The following is a 6,000-nucleotide window of genomic DNA, read 5'->3' as shown; positions in this document are numbered from 1 at the left end:
AAAGAAAGAAAGAAAGAAAGAAAGAAAGAAAGAAAGAAAGAAAGAAAGAAAGAAAGAAAGAAAGAAAGAAAGAAAGAAAGAAAAAAGAAAAAGGAAAAAATAGAAAGAAAAGGAAAGTTATCAGTAATTACCAGAGAAATACAAATTGAAACCACAATGAAATATCATGTCACTTCTTTCGGGATGACTATTATTAAGAAACAACAGTAACAAAAAACACTCACTACAACAAAGACCTGATCAAACAAGCATTTCCTCCAAAAACTAGAGAGGATGCTGTAGAAGCTGGAATCCTCGAAACTGTTGGTGGGAATCAAAAATAGTATAGCTGCTATGGAAACGGCATGGAAGTTCCTCCAAAAACATTAAAAGATAGAACTCCCATATGACCTGGGAATCCCACTCAGGAGTACTCATCCAGAAGCACTTTCCAGATCTCGAGATGATACTCCCAAGATATAAAAACAAATTAGCTGTCTGTCAGCAGATGAATGGATATATACTGGGTAACTTGTTGGAATAGTATGCAACTTAAAAGAGAAAGGAGATTGTGTAATACGTAGCAAACGGACAACTTTTGAAGACATTATGCTAAGTGAAATAAGCCAGCCATAGAAAGACATACTGTATAATCCCATTTACATGACTATCTAAATAGCCAAGTGTGAAGACTCACAGAGCCATGGCTGCCAGGGCCTGAGGGAAGGGATTTATGGGGAGTTACTAACAAGGAGCAACAAGAAAAGTGAATAGGTTCTAGACAGCTGTTGTACCCACATTGTAACTATCTAAGACAGTAAAAAGTAATGTTTCGTATACCTGGAATCGTGTTAAGAGTGTAGATTTCATGCTCAATGCTCTTACCTTGACAAAAACAAATAAAATAAACAGGTTAGGTAGAACCCTGAGGGAAAAGACCAGGGAATGAACACTCTGTGAGGACTCCAGGTTTCTTTAATCTGGGAGGAGGCTGATGCCTTAAACTGACCTAGGGAACAAACACATTTGGAGGTTCAGAAAGCGATTCCAGTTTCAGATGTGTGGGAGAAAGTGCCACCAGGCTATGATGTCATTTGTCGAAGTGAAGTGCCCCATTTGCCAAAAGCATCTTCCTGGAGCTCTCGCCGCGGCTCAGAGCTCTGTATTACTCATTCCTTTGGCTTGCTTTTTCCAGAATCCTATTTTTAAAATGCTCCTGAGATCATTGGTACTTTTGTTATGTGTGATAATAGCATGCGGTTATGCACGAAAGGAACCCTCTTAACTGTTAGAAATACATGCCAAAGTAGTTAATGGATAAAATGAAATGTTGGCGAGGCTTGACTTCAGATAAAATACGTTGGATAAGAAATACATATGCATATATATTTCCTATTGTGTATTTGTGCACACAAATATATAGAGACAGATTTTTAAAAGAGAGGGACAAAATATTTAAAACTGTAATAGTTGAGGAATAAATACATGAGTTCTTTATACCATTTCCTCTATTTTTGTTATGTTTGAAAATTTTCACAATTAAAAAAATAATAGAAGTTACGCAAATATTTTCACAGTGCTCCCAGGAAGATAGGTACACTAGCCAATTGTCTTTAACATTCATAAAAAAAAAAAAAATAGCCCTGAAAGTGCATTTTCAAACTTGGTTGGGGAGCCCAGTGAGGAGACAAGGGCACTGGGGTGGGATGCCAGGCCTTCCTTTGATGTTCAGAAACCTAGACGGTCACTTGACAATCCAAAGGGCTGAACACCCACCCCTACAAGAGTCCTTGGTGCCATGCTTTTGAAAAAGTAATGGGTGGAATGTGCACACGGAAGCGGCGGTATCTGGGCTCACAAAGAGTACAGGGTAGAATATGAAGATGGCTGCTGAATGTTGTCTTCAGCACAAAAACTCCCAAGTTAATGGGTGACATCAAAAGACAATGAGATGAGCTCATCAAGGAGGGTGGACTCCTCTACCTCAGCTCCTGCACGAGGGGGATCCCAAGTCTTGAGTAGAGCACCTACTGGTGTCTGGAGGGTGCTTTTCATGCTGTTTTTTTCCACTAGAAAGAATGTTTAATGAAAACTCCTTTGTCTGGGTGTATAAGTCTTTAAAAAACAATAACAGCAAAACTATGGTTGGAATGCATATACACAATGGGATTGTTTTCAGCCATAATGAAAAATAAAATCGTGACATTTGCAGGAACTGGAAGTCATTATGTTAGGCAAAGTAACATAGACTCAGAAACACAAATGCCACATGGTCTCAATTATACGTGCAATCTAGATTTGAATTTGCGATCGAGTATGTACAGGTCATGAAAATAGAAAGGGGGGGTTGAGGGAGGAGGAAGATCTTTATGGAGGGGGGAGGGGAGTGACGGGAGCCATGTGACAGGAGAGCAGAAGGGAAGGGAGAGGGTCAGGGAGGGTAGGGTATGGTGACACGTTCTTATAAAAATGCTATAATGAAACCCATCACTTTATATAAGTGCTAAGTTTAAAAATTGATCTTTAAAAACCCTCCATTTACACACAAAGAGTTTGTGTTTGGATTTTAGGTATTTAAAAGGAAGTTTGTTAGGAGCTGAGTTTTGAAACATAAGAAATACGGATCATCTTGTTTATCACTCTGCTCCATGGGAAAGCATGGATGCCCTGCCATGTTAGGGATCTTGCAAACATGATCTCATTTTTGTCTCTGCAACTCTGTCCATAAAGAAAGAGACCAAGGCTGCAGGCTCTGGTCCTTTTTTTTTTTTTAGCTGTCATTGATTTTAAACTGCAGGGGTATTGAGAAAATGACAATGTTTCAAGCGCCACATGTCTGCCTCCAAGGTCTGGTACGTTCTGCAGCCTTCATACCAGGTCACAGGGCTGCCCATGGGAGCTCGTCAATCCCAAAAGTCCTTCACTGATTGCCTCCCACTGAATGGGGTCCCTGGAAATCAGCCTTGCTTAAGCCAATCCTAAGCCAAGAGAAATTAAGAGCACATTTCTGTGGGCTGGCAAAATGACAAGGGCTCACAGGCCAAGTGAGGCTCCAGGGGACGCATGTAGCCTGTTAAGCCATGGCCTAGCGTGGGTGGGTAGCGCAGAAGGCTGACGTAGGGGAAGCTGGCTGAGAAGCATATGAAAGTGTTTAGTAAAGTGTGCTTTTTAAAATTCATTTGTATTTTTCTGTTTTTGAAAAAATAAACTTTAAGGACAAGTAGTAGAATTGGTTAAATAAATTATAATTATATATAGTACATTTAAATACAATCATTACATTTGGTTTATTTATATAAATTTTTTACCTTTGCTGTGCTGAGGGTGGGACTTGGGACATATGAGACAACCATTGTACTGTGGAGCAATGCCTCAAACATGGTTGTGATTTTCTAAAACACCCTTTATATGCAAAAAAAAAAATTAGAAGAGAAAAATGCCATGTCTATAAATCATAGAAATAAAATATTTTAAAAATACTTTAATTTTTCATTCTGTTTGAAATTTTTCCTATAACAAAATGCATCACTTTAGGAATAGAAATAAATAAATAAATAGAATAAAATACTGGGTCGAGGGTCGAGGTCGAGAGCCTGTGGGAGATCCCAGCTGGATCAAGAACAGAGAGGGAGAACAAGGAATAGGAGACCATGGTAAATGAAGACCACATGAGAAAAGGAAGAAACAAAGTGCTAGAGAGGCCCACAGAAATCCACAAAGATACCCCCACAATAGACTGCTGGCAACGGTCAAGAGACAGCCGGAACTGACCTACTCTGGTGATGGGATGGCCAAACACCCTAATAGTCGTGCCAGAAACCCCATCCAAGGACTGAGGAATCTGGATGCAGAGATCCACGGCTAGGCCCCAGGTGGAACTCCGGGAGTCTAATTAGCGAGAAAGAGGAGGTTTTATATGAGTGAGAATTGTTGAAACCAAGGTTGGATAAAGCACAGGGACAAATAGCCAAACGAATGGAAACACATGAACTATGAACCAAAGGCTGAGGGGCCCCCAACTGGATCAGGCCCTCTGAATAGGTGACACAGTCGATTGGCTTGATCTGTTTGGGAGGCATCTAGGCAGTGGGACCAAGTCCTGTGCTCATTGCATGAGTTGGCTGTTTGATACCTGGGGCTTATACAGGGTCGCTTGGCTCAATCTGGGAGGAGGGGACTGGACCTGCCTGGACTGAGTCTACCAGGTCGATCTCAGTCCTTGGGGAAAGCTTTGCCCTGGAGGATGTGGGAATGGGGGGTGAGCTGGGGGGAAGGGAAGGGGGGCAGGAGGGGGGAGAACAAGGGAATCCGTGGCTAATATGTAGAACTGAATGGTATTGTAAAATAAAATAAAAGGAAAAAAAATTTAAAAAAAGAAATAAAATACTGACAATATCTTTAAAATAAGCCCACATGACTTCATTTCTCTTCTTAATTCTTGTTTGATTTGATAATGAAGATGGATACAGGAATAAAAGAAATTACAGGTATTTACAGTTCATGTCGGGAACTTCAGCATCATCTGGTAGGAAACCTGAGTGAGTCAAGGTAAGATGTACAGGTGATACCCTCTGCCACAGACACACAAGACAAGCTTCTCACTGCTGTGGGATGGTCTGTATGTCAAATTGCTCTGATTGGTCAATAAATAAAACACTGATTGGCCAGTGGCCAGGCAGGAAGTAGGTGGGACAAGGAGAGAGGAGAATTCTGGGAAGCAGAAGGCTGAGGAGAGAGACACTGCCAGCTGCCGCCATGACAAGCAGCATGTGAAGACTCTGGTAAGCCACCAGCCACGTGGCAAGGTATAAATTTATAGAAATGGGTTAATTTAAGATATAAGAACAGTTAGCAAGAAGCCTGCCATGGCCATACAGTTTGTAAGCAATATAAGTCTCTGTGTTTACTTGGTTGGGTCTGAGTGGCTGTGGGACTGGCAGGTGATAAAGATTTGTCCTGACTGTGGGCAAGGCAGGAAAACTCTAGCTACATCTCACTGACTCTCCATACCTCTGCTTAACCAGAAGAAATGCAACTCTGAGTTCTGCCTACCTGAAGCCCAATCACACCAATGAGAGTAAGCAATGGCTCTCTAGCAATCAGTCTTCTCTCTAGACCTTGGGAGCTTAAATTCATAATCTGCCTTAGTTAGGGTTTTACGGCTGCAAACAGACACCATGGCCATGGCAACTCTTATAAAGGAAAGCATTGAACTGGGACTGGCCTTCAGAGGTTTCGTCTATTGTCATCAGGGCGGGAGGCGTGGTAGCATGCAGGCAGACACGGTGCTGGAGAGGAGCTGAGAGTTCTACATCTGGATCGGCAGGCAGCAGGAAGAGAGAGTGCTCCTGGGCCTGGCTTGGGCTTCTGAAACCCCAAAGCCCACCCCTCAGTGACACACTTCTTCCAACAAGGTCATATCTACTCCAACAAGGCCACACCTCCTAGTGCCATTCCCTAAGCATTCAAATATAAGTCTAGGGGGCCATTCTTATTCAAACTACCACATATATGCTGGGCAGTGGTGGCACACGCCTTTAATCCCAGCACTCGGGAGGCAGAGACAAGTGGATCTCTGTGAGTTCAAGGCCAACCTGGGCTACAGGAGTGAGTGCCAGGAAAGGTGCAAAGCTACACGGAGAAACCCTGTCTCGAAAAACAAACAAACAAAACCCACAAAAAACTACCACATATATTAATATTTTTAATTAGCCTTTTCCTTAGTCATTTATAATAATAATATAATAATGATTAATTTTGTAGAGGTTACATTTATTTCTTTATTCAGTATATATGTGTATGTGAGTGTGCACACGCCATAGTATACATTTGGAGGTCAGGGAACAACTGAAAAGAATTGGTTTGCTCCTTCTAGCATGTGGCCTACAGGAGTCAAACTCAGGTCACCAGCCCTGGTGGCAAGTACCCTTATTCACTGAAAAATCTATCAGGCTTGGTTTTTGCTTTTTGAAAAAGGCTCTCATTTAGCCCAGGCTGGCCTTGTACTTATTATGTAGCAGA

The sequence above is a fragment of the Peromyscus maniculatus genome, chromosome 12 (genome assembly GCF_049852395.1).
Source record: "Peromyscus maniculatus bairdii isolate BWxNUB_F1_BW_parent chromosome 12, HU_Pman_BW_mat_3.1, whole genome shotgun sequence".
Taxonomy (NCBI): Eukaryota; Metazoa; Chordata; class Mammalia; order Rodentia; family Cricetidae; genus Peromyscus; species Peromyscus maniculatus.
Note: the sequence above shows the minus strand (reverse complement) of the source record.